Consider the following 25,732-nt stretch of genomic DNA (forward strand, 5'->3'; position numbering starts at 1 on the left):
CAAAAAGATACCTGATGGGTTCTTGTTATCAAGGAAGAAGAGGGGATACCTTTTGGGTGAACAATGATCCATGTGTGCTACACTGGTCAATCAGGGCACCATGCTGTCTGGGCTACGGTGATTGGTTCAGGATGGACATATTACTCAAGCCAAGCCAATCAGAGTTAGTCTTGGGAATTTTGCTGTACTCACCAGGAAGAGGATCTTAGTCTTTCCTGAAAGCATCTGGGGCAAGAAACAGGACAGCCATAACAGCACCATGGGAACCCTGAGAATAAAGCCAACACAAAGAGAAAAATGAAGTGGATCCAAGAGAGGGAAAGAGATCAAATCTGGCTGGCTAATTCAGAACCCCTAAATCCAACCTAGGCTGAAGCTAACTCTACCCTTGGGCAGAAAAAAGTTTCTTTTTGCTAGTTCACCTTGGTTTGGATCTTCTGTTTATTGTACCTAAAAGATTCCTAAGGAGTACAAGTGGCAAACAAGGTAGACAAGCCTGTGCCCTTATGGAGTTCACAGTCAAAACAGGGAGACAGGTACTGGACAAAGAATTACAAGAACAATGTGGGTTACAAAGGTCAAGTGCAGGGGACACGACGACCACACAAATAAACGGGCCAGCCTAGTGTAGGAATCGAGAAGAGCCCTGAGGAAATGTGGTTCAAGCTGAGCTTGAAAGGGCAATGGCTGTTTCCCAACATTAGACTCCAATGTTACCCCTGACTTCACAGACGTAGCAGGGGACAGGCACTCACTGGGGAAGCCTGCTCTGCTTCATTAGGACTGTGCAACTGTTCCACACTCCAACATACCCCTCAGTCTTTCATCCATTCTTCCAACACTCTAATTTGTTCAAAAGCTGCCAAGAATGATCAGATTTTTTTCCCCCTGCACTCCTGTAAAAGCCTTTAGTTCCGGAGAAAGACTGTGATTTCTTTCATGTTTAGGAGTGTTTTCTTTTCTTCTTAATTCCTTCCCTCTCTGTGTAAATTGGAGCAGTCAAATCAGGTCTTGAGGTAGGGAAGGGACCAAAAGAACTCCCAGCCAGGTGCAGGTCATCAGTGAGGCTGAGAGACACTGTAAGTGGGGAAGCCCTGCAGGAAATATGGACCTCACACTCCCCAGATAGAAAAGTCTCTCTGGCCACTCTCTTCGAACCTCACCCAGGGATGTTCTCTGGCATCATGCACTGACTCGGAAGGGAGAAAAGCTCTAGGTCCAAGTGTCCCAGTGCCGCTGTGATCTCCAACAAGTCTCTGAGCTTCAATCTCCTAATCTGCAAAATGGAAAAAATACACACTGAGTCATACCTGCCTCAGAGGGCTTGGGTGCATCAAAGGTGATGTTGTGAATAGGCCAGGAAGCACACTCCAGCATCCAGTCATGATCCGCAGTCTCATACTTCCATTCGACTAGGGTCCTCAGGCCCCATTCTCCAGCCCCAAGCACAGAGAACAAATCTCCCAGTTCTCTTTCTTTGGGGTCCATGTCACCCATACTCCCATCTCATGTCCACCATGACAGCTTCCAGAGCTAGGCCCAGGACACATGTGCTGCTTGGAAGGGTCACTGTTGTGGTTTGCCACCTCAGGTTGGAAGTCTTGTGCTCACAGGCTGTCACTTTCATGCTGGAGGCTGACTAATCTGCTCCTTCAAGGGCCCGACTTCACCTTAATTCCAAAATCAAGGAACTTCAGTGGGTTCTTGGACCTTCGTCACTTTAGAAGACACCATATATCTACCTGTAATGTATATGAGTAGCAACCCCCTAAAGCCAACTCCATGGCACATGATGGAAACAGGGCCCATGGAATTGTGCCACCCAGGGTGGGGCACCTGCAAGGCAATATTTCAACATAGTAACTCTGCCAAGCTACCCTTTGGGCCAGTGGGTATCTTTTCTTTTTCTTTTTTTTTTTTTTGGAGAAGGAGTCACACTCTTTCGCCAGACTGGAGTGCAGTGGTGTGATCTCAGCTCACTGCAACCTCCACCTCCCGGATTCAAGCGATTCTCTTGCCTCAGCCTCCCAAGTAGCTGGGACTACAGGCACGCATCACCACACCCAGCTAATTTTTGTATTTTTTAGTAGAGACAGGGTTTCACCATGTTGGCCAGGATGGTCTCGATCTCTTAACCTAGTGATCTGCCCACCTTGGCCTCCCGAAGTGCTGGGATTACAGGCATGAGCCACTGCGCCTGGCCACCAGTGGGTATCTTTACACAGCAGGTCAACCTTGTAAAGCAATCTGTGTTAGTCTTTAGTTGGAGATGGGCAGCAGGGTCTGGTCCTGAGACTGAAACCAGCTAGCTGGGTGGCCTTGGGCAGTCATGGCCTCCTCTCCTCAACTGTCCCCACCTTTCAAACTGTTTCCAAAGCCCTTCAGCCTTTGGAGACAGAAAGGAGATCTTCAGGGGCCTATGGAACCCTGCACACACATCTACCCCCACCTCCCAACTTCAGATAGAGCAGCACAACTTTTTAACATTTTAGAAGTTGGATTCTGAACAAAAGTTTGCCTGAAAGAAATTTTCCAAAGAAGGGAAGAAGAGGAGGAATAATTAGGCTAGTGAGTTGCCACAGCCCATTCAACTTTTTTTTTTTTTTCTTGAGACAGGGTCTCACTCTGTTGCCAAGGCTGGAGTGCAGTGGTGCGATCACAGCTCACTGAAGCCTTGACCTCCTGGGCTCAAGCAATCCTTACACCTCAGCCTCTGGAGTAGCTGGGATTACAAGTGCATGCCACCATGCCAGCTATTATTTTTTCTCTCTTGTAGAGATGAGGTCTCACTATGTTGCCTAGGCTGATCTCGAATTCCTGAGCTCAAGCAATCCTTTCACCTTGGCCTCCCAAAGTGCTGGGATTACAGGCATGCGCCACTGTGCCTGGTCCCCGTCCACTTTTTACACATGATGACTTGCCCACAGCTGAGAATCTCAGATATATTTTTGTTCTAATGACTTCAAGAAGACAGTTTTTTCATAGCAGATGTTGAGTAAAATGGATCCGCTACTTTTTTTTTTTTTTGAGACGGAGTCTCACTGTGTCACCCAGGCTGGAGTGCAGTGGCATGATCTCTGCTCACTGTAACCTCTGCCTCCCGAGTTCAAGCGATTCTCTTGCCTCAGCCTCCCAAGTAGCTTGAACTACAGGCGTGCGACACCACTTCCAGCTAATTTTTGTATTTTTTTTGTAGATACTGGTCTCGAACTCCTGGCCTCAAGTGATCTGCCCGCCTCGGCCTCCCAAAGTGCTGGGATTACAAGCGTCAGCCACCACGCCCAGACACTGCTTCTTACCAAAGCATTGAAAGTGGTTCTGAGAGGAAAAGATTCTTTAAAGTAGTGCTACTTCACTTCAGTATGTGCGTGGACCACCTGAGGAGCTGGTTAGAACTCCAGATTCCTGAGACCCCGCCCTCTCAGGGTAGTGATTTGAGTTCAGACTTGCAGCTGAGAACAAGGACTGGCGTCCCCTCTACCAGCCACCAGCTCTCTCACTGGGGCATGCTGGTCAAACAGTCTGTGCCTCAGCTTTCTCATCAGTGAAATGGGTATAATTATGTATATACCTTAGGATTCATGAGGATTACATGAGTTAGTAAGTGTCAAGCACTTAGAACAATGGCCAGTCCATAGAAAGTGCTCAGTAGGCCAGGCGCGTTGGCTCACATCTGTAATCCCAGCACTCTGGGAGGCCGAGGCGGGTGGATCATGAGGTCAGAGATCGAGACCATCCTGACTAACATGGTGAAACCCCGTCTCTACTAAAAATACAAAAAAATTAGCCAGGCGTGGTTCTGGGCGCCTGTAGTCCCAGCTACTTGGTGAGGCTGAGGCAGGAGAATGGCGTGAACCCAGGAGGCGGAGCTTGCAGTGAGCCAAGATCGCGCCACTGCACTCCAGCCTGGGCAACAGAACGAGACTCCATCTAAAAAACAACAATAATAATAACAAATGCTCAGTAAATGTGAGTTGTTAGTGATATCAGGGTGGAGCCCAGGAAGCTACATTTTAACCAGCAGCCCTGGGTGATTCGAATGCAGATCTATGGCCTGCACTTGAGGACCTCGGTTCTACAGAACACGGACCAGACTTCATCATCTATAAGTGATTCCTTTACCTTTCATAAGAACAAGGAGCTAGGGTCTTCTGTCCCAGCCATCTGTGTGCCTCAAAAGGCAGCAGCTATTTTCCCCTCAAATGGAAATAGCTGGTTATTCCAATTAGACATGGAATACATGCTAATTACCCCCCTAAATCAGAAAGGTCAGAGAGATGGAAAGAAAAAACTATCTATAAATAATCCCCAAACCCAGAGAAAACTTGTAATGTGTCGTTTCTATGCCTACACACACACACACAAACACACAGAATTTTTTTATTGTAATCACCCTTTTCCCTTTAATGTGACAGGAACATCTTTCCATGTCAATAAACACAGCCCTGTGATGTTTATTTTAATGCTGCTCACTATTCCAAAGTGTGGACTTACGTAATTTATTTAGCCAAACCCTAATTGTCAGACATTTTGGTTATTTCCTTTCTTTTTTTTTTTTTTTTTTTTTTTGAGACAGAGTCTTGCTCTGTCACCCAGGCTGGAATGCAGTGGCACAATCTCAGCTCACTGCAAGCTCCGCCTCCCAGGTTCACGCCATTGTCCTGACTCAGCCTCCTGAGTAGCTGGGACTACAAGCTCCCGCCACCATGCCTGGTTAATTTTTTGTATTTTTAGTAGAGACGGGTTTTCACCTGTTAGCCAGGCTGGTCTTGATCTGCTGACCTTGTGATCTGCCCATCTCGGCCTCCCAAAGTGCTGGGATTACAGGCGTGAGCCCCCACGCCTGGCCGGTTATTTCCTTTCTTACAGACTGGTAATTGACAATTTCAGGAACATCCAAGTCGCATGTTCCTGTGGCGCCCTGCATGTTTCCTTCAGTAACCACACATGTAGATTTTATTCAGTGTTGGTCTCCTTTGGAATGCAGAACGCTCTGAGAGATCAGGGCTGTGCCTGCCTAAGCCCACCCTTTGCACAGAGCCTATGCAACGAAACAGATTAGAAATGATCCCGAGTTTATGCTGTCGATTCAGAGGCACCAGGTGCAAACCCAGCTCTGCCTGCAATTAGCTCTGGGCTGTGAGCAGTGAATTAACCTTGGAAGGCTTCAGTTTCTCTGTCTGTAAAATGGAGATGGTGACATGGCATCTCATGGGGTCACCCTGAGCAGCCTGCCAGATAATGCATGTGACATCTTACATGGTGCCCACCACCTGTTAAGTCTCAGTTACTTACCAAGCACTTACCAAATATTTAATGAACTAAAATATAAATAAATACATTTGCACATTAGTCAAAATTCCTTAGGATCAATTCCTAAGATAAGAAGGGTTATACTTCTTAAAGACTTTCAATTCATGCTATTAAATTCTCCTCCAGGAATGCTGTGACCTCCACAAAATTCTGGTTTCTCACTGCCCCATAAGCTCAAGGAGGGGGAATCTGTGCTAATTGTTCCCTCTCTTTGATGAGGGAAAACACAGGAGGCTGGGGGATGGAGGGAGTTCAGTACAGCAATTGCTTGAGGTCATTTAGGTAAGGCTGACTTGAATCACATCTTTTTTTTTTTTTTTTTTTTGAGACAGCTTCTCGCTCTGTCGCCCAGACTGGAGTGCAATGGTGCGATGTCAGCTCACTGCAACCTCCGCCTCCCAGGTTCAAGCGATTCTCCTGCCTCAGCCTCCCGAGTAGCTGGGATTACAGGCACATGCCACCATGCCTGGCTAATTTTTGTATTTTTAGTAGAGACGGGGTTTCACCGTGTTGGTCAGGCTGGTCTCTAACTCCTGACCTCAGGTGATCCACCCGCCTCGGCCTCCCAAAGTGTTGGGATTACAGGTGTGAGCCACTGTGCCCGGCCTGAATCCCATCCTTTTAAGGAAGAGTGAGCCAGTGATGTGGCAGAGAGGCAGCCACCATTTCTGTGATACATCACATCAGACTTGCCTGGACATTGAAGTCGAGTCTGCCCAAGTGCATCAGCAGGACACTTAGGCATCTCTATCCTGGACCCGCAGACCCTGTGCCCGTGGGCAGACAGGCCTGTCTCGCAGAGGGCGAGGGAAATGCCTGGGGCCAGCCAGCATCAGCCAGCTCTTTACAGGGAGGACTGAGGTCCCTCACTGCTGATCCTTTGGGCCTCCCCTTGATCCGGAGCCCAGGCTTCCTTCTGAGGCCTTTCTCCTCCCCCAGCTGTGACTAGCTGTGTCTGTTTTTCAGCGGCCAATGGCTAATTCCAGGATTACACTTTCTAAGTTGATGTAATGTGATATCCAGAGTGCAAAAGCTTTGCTTCCAGCCGTGAAGCATGGGGAATTTCTCCAGGGGCTGGAAATCGCATTCAGGCCGTGGAAGGGCATGGGTGAACCACTAAACCTTTTCAGGACACACAGCTCCATGAAAAGTGGAGGAAAATCTGGGCTGAGAGGTATAAACTCTATTGCAACATGTTTTCAGCTCCCGAGGAATTGAAAAATCCATCCTTAGTCACGTTCTCTAAATGTGTGGAGAAAGGACGGGGGACATTTCTTCCAAGCGGTGTGACATTCTCTCCCCAAAATTTCAGCCACAGAGCACATATAGGAAAAGGGATTTGGGGAGCATAAAAAATGAGCATTTTCAAAAGAGGGAGCTATTTTCAGCAAAATAATTTCAACCCACAGAGTAGCCTTTTTTAGGGGTGATTTTTCTTTCTCACTTGAATAATAATGGCATTTCCCCAGTTTTTTTTTTTTAAAAAAAACACCTGAGGCATTCAGAGACATGTAAGTCTACAAAAAAGATATTATTAGTAATAAAAATCATAATAAGAGTCATTTATTTTTATTTTTGTAAAGACAGAGTCTTACCATGTTGCCCAGGCTGGTCTTGAACTCTTGGCCTCAAGTGATTTGTCTGCCTCGGCCTGCCAAAGTGCTGGGATTACAGGCACGAGCCACCGTGCTTGGCCAATAGTCAAAATTTATGAAGCACCTAACCTGTTTTAGGTACTTCATGACAGTGTTCATATTAATTAAACCTCTATATAACCTTAGCCCTATGACCAAGGCAACATTATCCATATTTTGTAGAAGAGGAAACCACGCTTAAAGAGGGAAAACCATTTGGTCAAGGTAGGATAACAGTTTTCTCCCATCCAAGTACTAACCAGGCCAACCACGCTTAGCTTTGGAGAGAAGATGAGATCGAGTGCGTTCTGGGTGGTATGGCCACAGACGGATAACATTTTTCCAACCTTTTATTAAAGTGCACCCCAGAAAAATATACACATTGTCAGGAAACAGCTGGATGGATTTCACCAAGTGAACACATCGTGTAACCAGTATCTCAACCAAGAAACGAGACCCTTCCAGCCTCCAACCAAGAAACAGGACGTCCCTGCCAGCCCCTCTCCTGCGCCCTCCCATCCCTTAATTCCCAAGGGTGACTACCGCCCTGACTTACACCGTCCACTCACTTTGCCTGTTTTAAAATCCACATCCATGGAATCATACCGTGTTTACTCTCTTATCCATCATGTCCTTCCTGCAACATGGTGTTTGCGACAGTCACCCGTGTTGTTGCGCGTAGCACTCGTCTTATTCATTCCCGTTGCAGCATGAATTCTGTGGTGTGGATGCCCGTTCTGGACCTGTCGGGCCTATGGGTTGTTCCCAGTTGGTGGCTCCTACAAAAGACACAGCTATGAACCTTCTCAGGCATTTCTTCTCATGCATTTAGAAGGGAAACATATGTTCAGCTTTAGGAGATTCTGCTTTCCAAAGGTGGTAGTCCAATTTACACTCCCATCAGCAGCATCTGAGAATCCCAATTGCTTATTTGCCTCATTAGAATTTGGGATTGAGGCCGGGCGCGGTGGCTCAGGCCTGTAATCCCAGCACGTTGGGAGGCCAAGATGGGAGGATCACGAGGTCAGGAGTTCAAGACCAGCCTGGCCAACATGGTGAAACCATGTCTCTACTAACAACACAAAAATCAGCCAGGCATGGTAGCATGTGCCTGTAATCCCAGCTACTTGGGAGGCTGAGGCAGGAGAATCACTTGAACCGGGGAAGCAGAGGTTGCAGTGAGCCGAGATCACCCCACTGCACTCCAGCCTCGGCAAAAGAGCAAGACTCCCATCTCAAAAAAAAAGGAACTCAGGATTGTCTACCTTTTTGTTTTAGCCATTCTGCTGGATGGGTCGGATATAGCTTTTAAGTTGAGGAATCGGGCATCAAAACCAAATTTTCTAGCTTGGTGCCTGGCCTAGTGCCTGGTACTTGGTGGGTGCTCAGGTGTATTTGCTGAATTAATGAATGAATGACCCCAAAGCTCACAGTTGTTCTTTACATTATTCTGCTGTTGCCTCCACCTCAGTCCCGGGCTCTCCATATCACAGGCCCCAGCCTCTCCTCGAAAACAAACAGCTCAGCAGCCTGATGTAACACCTCCAGTCTCTAAGACTTGCAATCAGTATAAAAGGAAGCCAAGGGGAGCCTGGAGTCGTTTTGGGGGCCATGGGCTGTGGAACGCAGGCACAGCTGGGAATGGTGAGGTACCAGCCTGCTGACTGAGCAAATTTCCCACGGGCTCCACCAGCAGCCAGGAGATCAGCAGCCCAAGTGTTTCCCTCGGCGCAGGCCTGGCTGCCCCACCACTGGGCAAAGAAAAGCCTGTGAAGCAAAAGGAGAAAGGGAAAACAAGAAGGAGGCTGTGCAAACAGCCTGATCCATGTGCACTAACGTCTTCCAGGAGAGAAGGGCGGGGCATGACGTGCAGACGGAGAAGAGGCCTCTTAACTCCCTTGCCAGCCCCACAGGTTCACTAGGGCAACTTTTTTCAGAGGAAATCTAATAGATTACCCTTCCAATTTTAAACACCCTCATGAGAACAGGATTAAGTATGATTAAGATAATTCTATTCATTGGGAAACAGAGAGCATTGCCCAGGGCCCACTGCCCCTCAGTGTACGTGGTCTGAGTGCTTCCTTCCCTTTGCTCTTTCATTTTCCTGCTGGCAAAGTCTAGGAGAGGAATGATAGCAGTCATAGTCAGCACTTTCAAGTGCTCACGTGTATGAGGCCCTGCCTCAAGCACTTTGCTGGAATTTCTTTTTTTTATTTTTTATTATTACTTTTTTGAGACAGGGTCTTACTCTGTCACCCAGGCCGGAGTACAGTGGTGTAATCGTAGCTCTCTGCAGCCTCAACCTCCCAGGCTCAAGTGATCCTCCAGCCTCAGCCTCCTGAGTAGCTGGGACTGTAGGCATGCACCACCACGTCTGGCTAATTTTTAAATTTTTTGTAGAGATGGGGGTCTCACTATGTTGCTCAGGCTGGTCTCAAACTCCTAGGCTCAAGTGATCCTCCCACCTTGGCCTCCCCAAAGCTCTGGGGTACAGGCGTGAGCCACCGTGCCTGGCCAAGTTACCTCATTTAAACTTTGCTAAGATCCTAGAGGGTGGGGACTATTCTTGTCCCCATTTAAAGGTGAGGAGAGTAGAGCATCCAGTGGTAATCTTTAAAGATCAAACAACTAGTTAGCTATTGGTAAAGGAATAACTCAAACACTGGTGTTCCAAGTATCTACTGCTGTGTCACAAATTACCCCAAAACTTCATGGCTTAAAACAATGACCACTTGGGAAGGGATCAGCTCTACGGAGGGTCACCCGGGTCATTTTGTGGTCTTCAGTGGGCAGAGGGGCTCAGTTGAAGGATCCAAGACAGCTCCTCTCACGGGACTGGTGCCATGGCAGGGGGTGGCAGGGTGGGCAGCCCAGCCAGGACTGTTGCCTGCAGTGCCTAGGGGTGATCTCCTACAGCAGTCTCAGGGTAGTTAACCTTTTCACAGGGCAGCTCAGGGCTGCAGAGAGGGGCCCAGGGGAGAGCAAGTGGGGACCCCCTCAGGCCCGCATCCACAGTCTAGCAAAGCAACACCTCGAGGCTTTCAGAGCCTGGCCAGATTGAAGGAGACAGGACACTGGCCTCTCAATGGGAGAAGGATCAAAGCGTTTGCAGCCATTTTTACCACGTTTTGTTTTTGTTGGATTCCAGAGCTGTCAGTGGTAACCACAAACAGATACTGCTTCACTGGTCTTTGCTGAGCATCCCCTCTGTGCCAAGCATCTGACACATTTATATATCCTGTTTTACTCATTCCTAAAAGCAAGAAAGAGAGGGAGATAAAGAAGGAAGGACAGGAAAGGAAGGAAGGGAGAGGGGAGGAAACCTAGGAGGCACAGATTTCTGCCCCTTCATAGATGAAGAAACTGCAGCTGGGAGAAGTGGAGTCCCTTGTCCAAGACTGCATGGATAAGTGAGGGTCAAAGTCAGGACTCCAAGTCCCTGTTCTTCCCTCCTTTCTTCGTCCTTCCTTCTGGGTCTGAAACCCTCCCCCTGGCAAGTCTGTGGCTATACTTTTCCCAGTTCCCAAACACAGCCCTGGTGTATGAAGGGTGTCCCTGGGGCCTTCACCCTTGCTTAAAGAAACCCCAGGCCAGGTGTGGTGGCTCATGCCTGTAATCTCAGCACTTTGGGAGGCGGAGGTGGGCAGATTGCTTGAGCTCACAAGCTCGAGACCAGCCTGGGAAACATGGCCAAACCCTGTCTCTACTAAAAATACAAAAATTAGCCAGGTGTGGTGGCACATGCCTGTAGTCCCAGCTACTCAGGAGGCTGAGGCACAAGAATCGCTTCAACCCAGGAGGCGGAGGTTGCAGTGAGCCAAGATCATGCCACTGCACTCCAGCCTGGGTGACACAGTGGGACTCTGTCTCCAAAAACATGAAACAAACAAACAAAAGAAACCCCAGTTGCCAGAAAGGGCTGCCCCAAAAAGGGTGCTAAACAGTTTTCTTCTCTCAGGGACAGCTCTGGTTTGTTCAAAGGGAAATGAGTGATTACAGGGGTCAGCTCGGATGGCCGGAGAAGGTTCCCCTCCATCTGTCCACCCTGAAGGCCCAATTTCCTTAAAACGCTCTGCTGGGACATTGAAACTACAGATGCCATTCAGAAACAATAAATATATATGACTCTCAGTGGTTCTCCAATGCAGCGGGCAACTTCGAAGAGGTGTATGCAGGACAAGGAAAACAGCTGACTAAAGCAAGGGACTTTCGGTGCACTATCTCTCATCCTTCCCAAGCTGATATACCATGAGGCACGGCCTTTTCAGGCACTGTTTATTGCTGTAATGTGTCAGCCTGGGTAACAGAAAGCAGGCGAGGAAGGCTTCATTATAAAAAGGAATCTTCTCATGATACTTTAATTCTCTCATTTTCTTTCCTGACAAGAATTCACACACGTACACAAAAATGTGAATTTAATTTTGGGCTCTCAAAATTACTGCAAACGTGATTACTTAATCCCCCTTGGTTCAATCTTAGAATGTTGACAATTTCCTGCTAAGATTCTGGAGGCAGCAACAGAAAGTTGACAGTGTGAGTTTTGGAGATAGCCTGTCTGCCTCAGCTCTCAGCCCTCAGCAGCCAGGGGAGGGGGGTGGGAGGAGTGGGTAACTTATGCCCTGTGCCTCGGTTTCCTCATACCTAAAACGGAGAGGGCAGCAGAACCTCCCTCCCAGTGCTGCTGTGAGAGTTAAATGAGGCAAACATGAAGCGAGCTTCACACAGTGCCTGGCATTTACATACTAAGTGTTCATGCCTATTAAACATTAGCTAATTGCACATCATGATTAAAGTAGCCAAAAGAGTTCAGATATCTAAAGTCACATACACCATGTGTATAAGGGCATGTCTCTGTGTAAAAATGACCAAGTATAAATGCCTGTCGATCTTTTTTTAATTAAAAAATTAATTTTCAGGCTGGTGTTGCTGTAAATTTAAAAATAAAAATAAAAAATAAAAAAAGTATGTATTTATTTAGAGACAGGGTCTTGCTCTGTTGCCCAGGCTGGAGTGCTGTGGTGCAATCACAGCTTACTGCAGCCTCGAACTCCTGGGCTGAAATGATCTTTCCGCTTCAGCCTTCGGAGCAGCTGGGACTACAGGTGCACACCACGATGCCCAGCTTGTCAATTATTCTTAAACCTTCTAATTATTACAAAACTAATTTGCTTATTGTGAAAAAATGTTTTAAACATAGAAAAGTAGGAGGAAAAACTAAACACGACCTATCATACAACTACCTTCAGATAAATATTTTTTAACATTTTGGCCTATATACTTCCAATTGTTTTTACTGTGCATAAATATATTTAATTTTTTTCAGTAAGTACTTGCTTTTTTAATAACTTTTTTCTATTCACTAATGACATAAATATAGTCCCCTGTCATTAAACATTTCTAGGCAGCATCATTTTTAACGGCTGTGTGGTCTTCACCTGAAGCAGGATAGGTAGTCAAGGAAGTAACCTTGTCCTCAGGACACAGCAACAGTGGGGACCTACGGTCAACACAATAAGCCCCAGCATCCTCACTGTAGTCAAGCTCATTCAAGCAAAGCTCCCTCCAGTTGGGAATCACCCCTGTAGGGAGCATGCGCATTTTGATTTTACCTGTCCTCAGCAAAAGTCTGACCCTTTGCTCGTTATAAGCATAAAAAACACACTTCAGGTGGAGAATTTTTTTTTTTTTTTTTTTTTTTTTTTGAGACGGAGTGTCGCTCTTTTGCCCAGGCTGGAGTGCAGTGGGGCAATCTCGGCTCACCGCAACCTCCACCTATCAGGGTCAAGCAATTCTCCCTAGGATAAATTCCTAGAAATAAAGGTCAAAAGTTCTCCACATTTTTAAGCTTATATATAGGTCCACGGCATCCTTCCAAAAGGGTACATCGCTCCCACCAGTGGTGAATCAATATTCTTTTCCAGCCCTGCACATTCCTTGCTCAATTCTTCCGATGATTTTTTATTGAGCACCTACTATTTCAAGCCACTGCTAGAGATGACTAGAATAAGCCTTTTTCCTCTCTATGTTCCATCTCCAAGGATCTCCTATACTCAACTCTGAGGCTATGGCTTCAATCCAGCCCCTTCATCTCCCTATTTTACTGTCAGAGAAATGGGACTGTCTGATAAGTGGAACAGGGTTGGAGACAGAGCTCCAGTCTCTGAGACTGCAAAGGGCCCACTCCTTCTGCCCTTCAGCCAGGAATGTGGCAGTCCGAATGCCCCCTTCCTTACTGCTCTTGTGTCCTCAGTGCCTTGATCTGCTTTTCTGGTCCAAGTTTTCTTCCTAAATGTTTGGCAAGAGCTTATAACCCAAACAAGAGGAAGGTTTCAACTCAAACACCAACATGGTGGTTTAGTAGTGATAATCTGGATCACTGGATTGAGGAGGATTCTGAGGCTATGTCTGAGGCCAGCTGGAAGAGTGCTGTGATTGACTGGTGATGCCTGCCACAGACATAGGCATGGAGACTAATGATAAGTATGCCTGTCAATTCTGTCATCTACTCCGCTTCCAGCTTCTGCTATCCTTAGGACAGACCCTCCTAGATTCATGTGCCATTCTCCTGTACTTCTTTCTTTTGCTCCTTCCTTCTCCATATTCACTTCACGCACTTTCTCTTTTTGTTTCTTTACCTCACACACGTTTGTCATCTCAGTAAATCTTGTTTTCTATAGATTGCACCCTCCTTGTATGAAGCTTGCCAGGAGTGCTCACTCGTGCTCTCTGCCTCTCTGCTTCTGCAGTTCATCCATTAAGTTTATCCCCCTCTGTGTTGCCAAAAGCCGTTGGTGGTAAACAACATTCCATGGGCCAGCAATTTCTTCTTGACTGACCCACCACAGGAGGGGCTGTTTCCCTCAGGAAGCCCCACTGTTTAGGCAAGAGGGACCTGGCTCCCTGAGAGTCACTAGGAAACCACCCCTACAGGAAACAAAGCACATCATTTACGGTGCCTTGTTCACGTTAGAGCATTCCCTATCCGTACTTCACAAGCTCCCAGAGACTAATAAAAAGTCTGTTTTAGAATTAACCCCATGCTGCCCTAGGCCTGTGGATTGCAACAGAAAAACTTAGCCTTATAGAATTAACAGTCTTTGGGCATAGCATTACATTTCCCATAAACAGTCTTCATGTACTAAGCACTAGCTATCATCAGACATTGTGCTAAGGGCTTGAATGCCTTATCTCATTGAATTTTCCCACTAATCTGAAAGGTGGTACTGTCATTATCCCCATTTTATAGCTGAGAAAACTGAGGGGCAGGGAGTCTAAGTAACTTGCCCAAAATCAGATTCTGCTAGGGAGTGGAGAAGCTTCCAACCATGCAGGCTGCGCAGTTACACATCATATATTAGTCAATACTATGCCTGGCTCCTTGTGTAGGGGTCATGATGTCCCACCTACCCAACAAAGAACTTAGAAATAATGGAGATAGAGTTGCCATCTGGGAGATAAACCACAGTCAGTACACAATGGATCAGATCAGCAAATTGCAAAGTGGTTCTAAAGACATATCCTGGCTCCCAGGTCTGTGAGAATAAAGATATTAGTGCATTTACAGAAAAAAATTGTGTCCATCTAATGGAGACTTGATCATCAAAAAGGGAATTCAAAGGATGTCTACCCAAGCACCACCCAGGAGAGAGGAGAGTACACCAGAGTCTTCTCTGCCTAATTGGCATATCCTTGTTACACTGTTCATTTATTAAACTATTATTATTATTATTATTTTAGAGACAGAGTCTTACTCTGTTGGGCAGCACAGTGGTGCAATCATAGCTCACTACAGCTTGAACTCCTGGACACACACAATCCTCCTACCTCAGCCTCCCAAGTAGATGGGACTACAGGCACATGTTACCACATCTGGCTAATTTTTTAAGAACTTTTTGTACAGACAGCATCTTGCTATGTTGCCTAGGCTGGTCTCAAATTCCTGGACTTGAGTGACCCTTCCACCTCGGCCTCCCAAAGTCCAGGGATTACAGGCATGAGCCACTGCACCTATCCTATTAAACTATTATTTATGGAGCAACTACTATGTGTCAGCCCCTGTGCTGGGCACTGTCCTGGTACCCATGGAGCCTACTCCCTAGGCAGGGAGGTAGAGGCAGATTTATCCTGCATCAAGACCTGGACCCCTTCCAAAAGCCCTCACAGTATGTGCATGTGTGGTCACATGGTTTTGTAGAATTTGCCCATATAAGATACATCAAAGGCCTTCCATTAAGTCCACTGTCTCCATCTTCATTTCCTCTCTGTATTTAAAATAAATATTCACTTTTGTGCTGACTTAATTTTATTCCTCTGGAAGCAGCCCCTGGGGCAAGGATAGGAATATGGTTGGCTTATTTGGGAGGCACAGGAAACACTGGCAGGGAAGTGGGGAAATGAGAACAGGAAGGGCAGACAGCCAACAAAGGCTGCGTTATCCAGGCAGCTCCCACTGTGGGCAACGGGAGCTTATCCCATGAGGGCCTTTGGGAGACGGCGTGTTTTAAAATGTAGGTTTTATTATTATTTAGCTATGGCAAAGCCAACAGCTCAGGGGATGACTGTCATTGAAAGTTATCTTGTTATAACTCCCAACGGGAGGGGACCCGCCATGCCACAGGGGCCCCATAGGGAAGCACTGGGGTGGGTCAGGAGGCAGAAAGAGCAGGAGGAAAGCATGAGCCATAGCCTTTATTGGATCTCCATGAGAATGATCGGCCAAGGCAGGGTTGGCTAGTTTGAATAATTCAGCAGGCTCTGGGGTATAGGGGCTGTCCCTAGTTGTCTGGTCCCTGGACCTGGGGAGATTGATTGGGCCAGGTAGATAGTGGCTGGGCAGAGCTCAGTAAAGGTGGTTGGGAGTATGGCCTCTGGACGGGCTGGTTGGGTTGAGTTGTTTACCCTCTCTAGGAATTGGCTAGCCCTGGAAAGGGCAGTCCCTCCAGTGTCAGCAAGATCTCAGATGTCAAAGCATCAGAAATACAGAAAATAAAAGACATGGTTAAGACACAGGAGAGAACACACACCTCAGAATGATCCCAAGGAGTCATTGGCTGAGGGCTTCTGCAGGGCAAGAACAGGGAGTAGCAGTCATTCCCAAACACTTTTTTTTTTTTTTTTTTTTTTTTTTTGAGACTGAGTCTCACTTTGTCACCCAGGCTGGAGTGCAGTGGCATGATCTCGGCTCACCGCTAGCTCCACCTCCCGGGTTCACACCATTCTCCTGCCTCAGCCTCCCTAGTAGCTGAGACTACAGGCACCCACCACCAAGGCCAGCTAATTTTTTGTAGTTTTAGTAGAGACGGGGTTTCACCATGTTAGCCAGGCTGGTCTCAATCTCCTGACCTCGTGATCCGCCTGCCTCGGCCTCCCAAAGTTCTGGGATTACAGGTGTGAGCCACCATGCCCAGCCTCCCCAGTACTTTTATGGACAAAAGGCTGGCGATCCTGGCAGCTGAAGTGTCTGGGACATGCTGAAGTGCTAGAATCTCTGGAATATGGGTGGGGCACCAACAGCTCTGCTCCCTATACCTAATTTTACATGCATAATTGCACTTTTTCATAATAAAGAATTTTTATAAAGAATTCCTATAAAGAATTCCTCCAAAACTGCTTCTGATCCTACAAAACTGGGCCTACCCCTATGGGAAGACAATCAGTAACTGATCGGTAAGGGTTGAATTATGTACCTCTAAGATTTATATCTTGAAGTCCTTAACTGCCAGTACCTCAGAATGTGACTGTATTTGGAGAAAGGGTCTTTAAAGAAGTACTTAAGGTAAAATTAGGTAATTAGGGTGGGCCCTAATCTAGTCTGATTGGTGTCCTTATAAGGAGATTTGGACACAGACACGGAGGAAAGACCTCCTGTGAAAGACCTTCCTGTGAAGACACAGGAAGAAGGCAAGCCAAAGAGAGAGGCCAAGAAACCAATCCTGCTCACACCTCGATCTTGGACTTCTTGCTGGCAGAACTGCAAGGAAGTGCATTTCTGTTGTGTGAGCCACCCAGTCTATGGTACTTTGCTATAGAAGCCCTAGCAAACACACTGATGAAGATCTGAGAGGCTGGTACCCTTACCTATTGGTGTCCAAGGACTCCCCTTGGCTGTAATCCAGCCTCCTTCTGCAGCCTTGGGGTCATCTTACTTCCCACTGAATAGGGCCCCAGGTTGACGGGGGCTTTGTCACTCTAGGGGGCTCACGTACCTCTTATTTATTTATTTATTTATTTATTTATTTATTTATTTATTGAGATGGAGTCTAACTCTATTGCCCAGGATAGAGTGCAATGGTGTGATCTTGGCTCACTGCAACCTCCACCTCCCAGGTTCAAGCGATTCTCCTGCCTCAGCTCCCTGAGTAGCTGGGATTACAGGCACACACCACCACGTCCGGCTAATTTTTTGTATTTTTAGTAGAGACGGGGTTTCACCATGTTGGCCAGGCTGGTCTCGAACTCCTGACCTCGTGATCCGCTTGCCTTGGCCTCCCAAAGTGCTGGAATTATGGGGGTGAGCCACTGCGCCCGGCTGTGTCTCTTCTAAAGGAGGCTGTCACCCTCAGCTCCAGCTGGCTTTTCCCAGATCTCCTGGTTTCCCAAGACAAGCCAGAAATCTGCATTCTTTATGAACACTCCATATTTTTAAAAGTTGATAATGAATTTAAACATTTTTTTAAACTTTCTTTAGGCCAAACAAAACATTTCTGCAGGTGGGATTGGACTATAAATCTGCAGTTTGTAACCTGCAACTGTATTTCTTCCTTATGAGGAGCTACAACAGTCCTGCCCAAAGGACATTTCTATTTCTTGTGGTCAATGAATCCCTTAGCATTAACTGGGGAGCCAGATCAACCTAGGTTAAAAACTCCACTTCTGCCACCTACTAGCTGTATGAACCAGAGGAGGTCACTTTGCCTCTAGTGACTCAGTTTCCTCATCTGCAAAGCCGTTGTCAGATAAGTTGAGGGACAGAGGCATGGCCTGCAAAGGCCAGGCATGCCGTGGGCGTCCCAGAGCAACAGCTCTTCATGCCACCCTCAACTGTCCTCTGTTCTCTGTTGGCTGGTGTTGGGCTGCCAAGAACACTGTGACAGTTGGGACTGTGTGGGCCTCACCCTATGATAACTAAATCACAAGCAAATATCTCCTGGCCATGACCTTGTTCAGCTGCAGGCCTCTCCTGGGGATGGCCTCACCTTGGCGCACTCCTCTCTGAAGTCTGCAGGCTGAAATAAATCACTGTTGGATGGCTGAAGGGGTTCTACATGCTGCGGGTTAAAATTCCTTCCCTGGGAAGGGGAGGTGCTTGTTTCTATCTATCAGGGTCACCCTTAGAAACGTGCCCTGACATTCATTTCCCCAGCATTGGTTCACGACGCCAGTGAGCTCCAAAAGGAGGTCTGCTCCAAAGGCACCCCAGGTTCTGCCATTAGACTCACTGTTCCACACACATTCATTTGCAGTTCCCATCCAGTGCAAAAGGATGGGAAGACACTCTGCGAAATATCTGTCCCGGGAAATATGGAGTGTTCATAAAGAATGCAGATTTCTGGCTTGTCTTGGGAAACCAGGAGATCTGGGAAAACCAAGCTAATTCTACCCAGAAAGGATGAGGGGCAGGTTGCGTCCTCCTTTTTGGTACCTTTCATTAAGTAAAACTGACTTTTAGCCTGGGGATCAATCTGAGAACGCAGGTAACAGCGTAGCTGTGATGACCACATTTTTGCATATGCATCTGGGGGACATGTGGCCATTAGACTTCCTGCAAGCATTCTCTCTGGTCGAAGAGAGCACAGCCAGGTTTTGGAAGCAAAAGGCTCAGTCCTAGCTTGGTTATTTCCTTGCTGTGTGAGGACCTTGATCAACCTCCTTAACTCTCCAAGCCTCGGTTTTCTTATCTGCAAAATGGGCAAACAGTAATGCCTGCCTCATTGAGAAGGTAAGAGGAATAAAGGAAAGAATGTCAAATTCTTAGCACAGGGCCACACTTAGTTGCTAAAACCTGCCACCCCCAAGCTAAGCACTTTACATGAATTAACTAATTTACTCCTCCCAACATCCTATGCATCATTCCACAGGTAAGAGGAATAAAGAGCAAGACAGGGCTGGGCGTGGTGGCTCACGCCTGTAATCCCAGCACTTTGGGAGGCCAAGGTGGGCAGATCACAAGGTCAGGAGATGGAGACCACAGTGAAACCCCGTCTCTACTAAAAATACAAAAAATTAGCTGGGCGCGGTGGCGGGTGCCTGTAGTCCCAGCTACTCGGGAGGCTGAGGCAGGAGAATGACATGAACCCAGGAGGCAGAGCTTGCAGTGAGCCGAGATTGCGCCACTGCACTCCAGCCTGGGCGACAGAGCAAGACTCCATCTCAAAAAAAAAAAAAAGAGCAAGACAAATCCAACAGCAGTGTTTAGGAGTAACTGACTTTCAAGGAAAGATAGGGGCATGGATGATACTGCTCTTTCATCCCTGCTGCCCTTCAAGTCTAAGCGTCCACAGAGGAGCCCAGTGGTATTAAAATCATTACAACAATTCAAAACATTCAAAAACAAAACAAGACAAGACAAAGTATTTATAGCATGATTAGATAACCTAATCCACTACTGGGTGGCCCAGGGAGTTCACAGGTCACTGTGTAAATATTTTTGGGCAATAAAATAGTTACTGTTTTTGAGCATTTCCTAGATGCTGCGCTGAATATTTTTTACTTATTGTCTTGCTTAAACTGCACAACGGTCCACAGGGATGGATGCATTGTTATCCCCATTATATAGAGGAAGAAACTGAGACTCCAAAGGATCAAGTAATTTAGCCACAGATGCCACTCATAAGGAGGAACCAGGATTCTGACACACATAGGATGACTCCAACATCCTTGCTTTAGTTTCCCAAAGCTGCAGTTGGCTTGGACCAAGTGATGACCTTTAAATCTGAGCTGGAGATAGCACCACCTCCTAGGGACATCTGCTGACAGCGGGGAGAGCAGTGGGGTTGGGGTGGGGGGAAATTAAGAAACAACTATTCAAAGTCTGAATAGATCCTCCAAAGTTGCTCTCCTTTTATACAACATCCTTCTTTCTTCCTTCTCCCCTAGAGCTAAATACCTAAAAGAGTGGGCACAGTAGAATCAACCTTGGCTTGAATATGGTGTCCCTGAGTAAATACCAGCTGTGCGACAACCTTGAGTACATCTTTTTGGCTTAAGCAAAAAAAGGAGGGTGCAGGGGGAGGGGTGAGGCTAATGGCATGTATAATTGAAGAGTCCAGGGATACCCTAGCTTCAGGTCAGTTTGACATAGGGGCTCAAACCTGTTTTCTCCCTCTCCATCTCTAATAGCTCTACTTCCAGAGGGTCAGCTCCATCTTAGGGGTTTTCCCTGCATGGTGGCAACATAGCTGCTGCAGCTCCTGCCCTACATCCTCCTAGATTCCTGTCTATCAGGAAAGTGCTGCAGTTCCAGCAGTCCCAGCAGAAGTTGTATTATGTTTTAGTGGCATGAATGGGGCCACTGCCCAGCCCTGAACCAACCCTTGGGGTCAGAGGATCACGATGAGCTGATCAGCTTCGACCAAGTGATGAGCTTTAAATCTCAGTTGGAGATAGCACCACCTCCTAGGGGCATTTGCTGAATGTGGGGAGAGGAGTGGTTTTGGGTTGGGGGGGAAATTAAGAAACAACTATTCAAAGTCTGAATGGATTCCAGACATGCTTGACAAAAGGGCAATCTCTCCATGCTTAAATTCCCACTTTGGTAAAATGGGAATTATGATAGTGCCTTAGTCAGTGTGGGCTGCCATAACAAAATACTATAATCCAGGTGACTTAAACAACAGTAACAAGCTGGGCACGGTGGCTCTTGCCTATAACCCTATACTTTGGGAGGCCAAGGTGGGAGGATCACTTGAGCTCAGGATTTCAAGACCAGCCTGGGCAACATAGTGAGACCCCATCTCTACAAAACATTTTAAAAATCAGCCAGGTGTTGTGGCGCATGCCTGTGGTCCCAGCTACTCGGGAGCTGAGGTGGGAGGATTGCTTATGCCCAGCAGGTCAAGGCTGCAGCAAGCCATGATTATGCCACTGCATTCTAGCCTGGGCAACAGAGAAAGACCCTGTCCCCCCAAAAAGACAAACAAACAAACAAAAAAAAACAAAAAAAACCACAACAATAATCTACAGTTGACCCTTGAACAACATGGGTTTGAAGTGCATGAGTCCACTTACACATGGATTTTCTTTTGTCTTACCACCCCTGAGACAGCAAGACCAAGCCCTCCTCTTCCTCCTCCCCCTCAGCCTACTCAACATGAAGATGATGAGGATGAAGACCTTCATGATGATCCACTTCCACTTAATGAATAGTAAATATATTTTCTTTTCTTTTTTTTTGAGACGGAGTTTCGCTCTAGTTGCCCAGGCTGGAGTGCAATGGTGCAATCTCAGCTCACCACAACCTCCACCTCCAGGGTTCAAGCGATTCTCCTGCCTCAGCCTCCCGAGTAGCTGGGATTACAGGCATGTGCCACCACACCTGGCTAATTTTGTATTTTTAGTAGAGATGGGGTTCCTCCATGTTGGTCAGGCTGGTCTTGAACTCCTGACCTTAGGTGAGCCACCACACCTGGCCATGATTTTCTTAATAACATTTTCTTTTCTCTAGCTTACTTTATTGTAAGAATACAGAATATAATACATGTAACATATAAAATATGTGTCATCGACCATTTATGTTATTGGTAAGGCTTCCTGTAAACAGTAGGCTATTAGGAGTTAAGTTTCTGGGGAGTCTCAAGCTATACATGGATTTTTTACTACATGGGGGGGTCAGTGTCCCAACCTCTGATTTGTTCAAGCATTAACTGTATTTTCTCACAGTCCTAGAGGCTGAAAGTCCAAGACCAGGGTTCCAGCGTGGTCAGGTTCTGGTGATGGTTTTCCTCCTGACTGCAGACAGGAGGCCTTCTCACTGTGTCCTCACATGGCCTTTCCTTAGTGCATGTACAGACAGATGGAGAGAGAGTTCTTCATCTTCTTCTACAGGCACTAATCCCATCACCAAGGCCTTACCCCATGACCTCATGTAATCCTAATGACCTCCCAAAAGCCCCGTCTCTAAATACCATCACATTGGGAGTTAGGGCTTCAACATTTGAATTTTGTGGGAGGACACAATTTAGTCAATAACAGACAGCATCTACCTTAGTTGATGTGGGAATTAAAAGGGATAATACTACAAAGTTCTAGGAGTATTTGGCCTTTAGTAAGTACCAGTTAATAAACAGGAGCATAAAAAGTATGTTTTTGTGGGGCATGGCAGCTCACACCTGTAATCCCAGCAATTTGAGAGGCTCAGGTGGGAGGATTGTTTGAGCCCAGGAATTCAAGACCAGCCTGGGTAACACAGTGAGACTCCATCTCTACAAAAAAAATAAAAAATTAGCCCGGTGTGGTGGCACATGCCTGTAGTGCTAGTGCAAAAACCTTTTATTTTTTTGACTGATATACAGTAAAATCTATCCATTTTAACTATACAGTTTGATGGATTTTGGTAATTGTATACATTGGTATAATCGCCTGTATAGAGAGCAGCTCCGTCACCTTAGAAGTTCCCCCAGGCCCCTCTGCAGTTGAGCCCCTCCTCTGGTGCCCCAGCCCCAGGGGCAACCACTAGCCTTTCTGTCAACATTGCTTCACCTTTTTTAGAATTTCATATATCTGCAACCACACAGCATCTTCTGTCTTTTGTGTTTGACTTCTTGAAGTTAACATACTGATTCTGAGATTCATTCATGTTGGGGGCTATTAGTATTTTCTTCGTTGATATTCCCCAGTAGTATTCTATTGTATGAATGTACCACAATTTGCTTTTCCATTCACAGTTCATGGACATTACGGCTGCTTCTAATTTTTTGACTAAGCTGCTCTGAACAATCACGGACAGTTCTTTGTGTACACGTGTGTTCTAGACTATAAGCATTTTACACAGGTTCTCTCTGGTTTATCTCATGGTGTGCAGCAGACGTTTAAAAGTTATTTGTTCTACTAATACATGCTACAATACGGATGATCTTTGAAAACACTGCGCTAAATGAAAGAAGCCACCCATTAAAAAACACATATAGTACAATCCCACTTACAAAAAACATCCAGAATAGGCAAATCTATACAGACAGAAGTAGATCAGTGTTTGCCCAGGCCTGGTGGATTTGGGGGGAAATGAAGAATGACTGCTAATGAATGCGGAGTTTCTTTTCAGGGTGAGACAATGTTCTAAAATTCATTGTGTGATCATGTTTTCACAACTCTGTGAATACACAAAAAACCATGGAATTGGGCCGGGCACGGTGGCTCATGCCTGTAATCCCAGCACTTTGGGAGGCTGAGGCGGGAGGATCACAAAGTCAAGAGATCAAGACCATCCTGGCCAAAATGGTGAAATCCCGTTTCTACTAAACACACACAAAAAATTAGCTGGGCATGGTGGTGCACGCCTGTAGTCCCAGCTACTTGGGAGGCTGAGGCAGGAGAATCACTTGAACCCAGGAGGCGGAGGTTGCAGTGAGCCGAGATCCTGCCACTGCACTCCAGCCTGGGGACAGAGCGAGACTCGGTCTCAAAAAGAAAAAAAAAAACCACTAAATTGTACATTTTCAATGGGTGAATTGTATGATGTGTGAATTATATTTCAATAAAGCTGTAACAATTATTCATTAAATCAATTAATGATTAAATCATTAGATGATTCCATGTATGAATGAATATTCTTGTTTCCTGGCTGCTTAATCACTCTGATACCCTTTGGTACATATTTTTAATTCAATTTAATCCAACACATTTATTGGACATCTATTAAGTTTCAGATATAGTAATTGGGACTGGAGGTTTTCAAAGACATAGGAGACAAGTGGTTGATCTTCTCAAAGACACACACTTGAGAGAAGGAAACAGATAATAATTGCAGCTGCAATAGCTAACACTTATACATCACTTACAATTGTGCCAGGCACTAAGAATGATCTCCAGTCTAATTATAAATATGCATGTCCATATATTTGTATATACATTTTGTTCATTTAATCTTCACAGCAACCCTTGAGGGAGGTACTGGCATATTTTCATTCTTTAGGTGGGAACACTGATGCGCAGAGTGGGTCAGTAACTTGCCTGAGGTCACACAGCTAGTAAATGGCATGCTGAGACTTGAAGCCCAGCAAGCCTGGCTCTGGGGTCCACGGCTTTGACCGCTATGCTCAATTGCCCATTCAGGGCGACACTGCTCCAATGTCATGGAGTTCTGGAATGGCAGGAGCATAAGAACTGAGGGTACTCTCATGTCTCCCCTTGCACAACTTGAGTTCTGTCATCATACCTTCCCCTTTCCAGCCTCTGTCCATGACCACAACCTGGAGACCCCAGGAAAAGATGCCCCAGCTCTGGCTCCAGAATCAAGTTCTGCGTCGTGACCTCTCTGCTTCTCTTTCTCTCCTGCAGCAAAGTAGAAACACCATAGTTTGTTGTGGATTAAAGTGTGTCCCTCCCCAATTCATCTGTTAAAACCCTAACCCCCAACGTGATTGCATTTGTAGATAGGGACTTTAAAGAGATAATTAAAGGTAAATGAGGTCATGAGAGTGGGACCCTAATCTAATAGGACTGTGCCCTTATAAGTACAGACACCAGGGAAGCACCTGCACTGGGAAAAGGCCACAAGAGGACACAGCAAGAAAGTGGCCATGGGCAAGCCAAAAGGAGAAGAGAAAAACAAACCCGCTGACACTTGATCTTGGCCTTCCGGTCTCCAGAACTGTGAGACATAAATTCTGTTGTTTAAGCCACCTAGTGTGTGATATTTTATTATGGCAACCTAGGAAGCTAACACACTGCTAGACATCTGCTCCTTTTAGGGACGAAGCTGACCTGGCCCTGGCTGGGAGAGACAGTGACTCAGAGAGGAAAGGTCTGAAATGTGGGCCCTTCTTGAAAATCTTGCCTGGAGGTGGGCACTGGGTTGGGCCTCTGGAAGAATCTCATCAAACCAGGGGTGTGCATCAGCCAGCTCACATGCTCCCAAGAGCTGATTTGAAAATTTCCAGGAATTTTGCAAGCTGCTTATTAAACACAGCCATTATTAAAAATAACAGAAACCTTCACTAAATAAAGTATGTTAAAAATAAAGGTAATATAGACCAGTTTATTGAAGTGAAAAAAGAAAAAAAAATAAAGAAAAAATAAAGGTAATAATACTACGAACCATCCCTTCCTAAGTATTTTGCTATATTTTACTATTATGTGTGATTGAGATTATTTATATCTACTGTTATCTGTAGTGGATACACCATATAATGGTGTGCTATTATGCATCTCTTCCCACATCCACATTCAGTGACACCACACATCAAGGTAGGAGCATTTACACCATAGACAGTGGCAAACACTGTGAATCAGAGGTTAAGCTACCATCGTCAACTGTCTAGACTTAGGAAAGTGATAAAGCAAATGTTGATATCAAGTGTCTTGTGTATGCAGCTGTTACATTATGAATAGCACAAAGAATTAGAAAATACTCTTCCAATATTGAAGAACTATTAACCAAGTAAGCAAAGAAGTCTCTATGCCATTGATAAATGCATATTTCTTTGTTGTTTCACTGTCATCTTACTTTTTTTTTCTTTTTTTTTTTTTTTTTGAGATGAAGTTTCGTTCTTATTCCCCAGGCTGGAGTGCAATGGCATGTGATCTCGGCTCACTGCAACCTGCACTTCCCAGGTTCAAGTGAGTCTTCT

The 25,732-nt window shown here is 46.1% G+C and overlaps 1 long non-coding RNA gene across 1 annotated transcript; it reads right to left on the reverse strand.

The window, feature by feature from the left end:
* Positions 1-1,167: 1,167 nt before the first annotated feature.
* Positions 1,168-24,434, reverse strand: LOC129532642 (uncharacterized). Its single transcript, XR_008678460.2, has 3 exons — positions 24,319-24,434; positions 7,554-7,726; positions 1,168-1,276 (listed from the first exon to the last, which is right to left on the reverse strand). It is a non-coding gene; the product is annotated as an uncharacterized lncRNA (long non-coding RNA).
* Between the last annotated feature and the right edge of the window lie 1,298 nt (positions 24,435-25,732).

This window comes from Gorilla gorilla, chromosome 2, assembly GCF_029281585.2.
Source record: "Gorilla gorilla gorilla isolate KB3781 chromosome 2, NHGRI_mGorGor1-v2.1_pri, whole genome shotgun sequence".
Lineage (NCBI taxonomy): Eukaryota > Metazoa > Chordata > Mammalia > Primates > Hominidae > Gorilla > Gorilla gorilla.